Source organism: Penaeus vannamei, chromosome 4 (assembly GCF_042767895.1).
Source record: "Penaeus vannamei isolate JL-2024 chromosome 4, ASM4276789v1, whole genome shotgun sequence".
NCBI lineage: Eukaryota > Metazoa > Arthropoda > Malacostraca > Decapoda > Penaeidae > Penaeus > Penaeus vannamei.
This window is the reverse complement of record NC_091552.1, coordinates 48,539,040-48,539,589: the sequence shown is the minus strand read 5'-3', so window position 1 is coordinate 48,539,589 and position 550 is coordinate 48,539,040.

The window sequence follows — 550 nt, the reverse complement described above, 5'->3', positions numbered from 1 at the left end:
TCTTCGAGTCGGAGCTCCTCCCTTCCATCTCCCCTCGTCCTTCCATGTGGCTGAGATATGTCGACGACGTCTTCGCTCTCTGGCCCCATGACCCTGCCCTGTTTCCTGATTTCCTGTCGCAGCTGAATTCTCTCTCTCCGTCCATCCGCTTCAAGGTGGAATGGGAGGTTGACGACAAGCTCCCTTTCTTGGACACTCTTGTCCATCGCTCTGCTGATCATTTCTCCTTTTCTATATACAGGAAGCCTATGCACAGTGGTATGTACATACACTTCTTCTCGTACCATCCACTGCATGTGAAGAGAGGGGTTGCCACCTCGCTATTTCTTCGTGCCCTCCGCATCTGTGACCCCCAGTACCTGGATGGACAGATCGACTTCCTGCGTCGTTCGTTCTCCAAACTGGGCTATCCTCGCCATGTCCTAGACGTCGCGTTATCCAGGGCGCGACATACCTTCTACCATGACTCCCCTCCCAATGAGTCTCCTCACCTGCCTTACACTGAGGAGATCTACTCCCTCCGTCGGCCCCTGCAGTATCTCAATTGCAG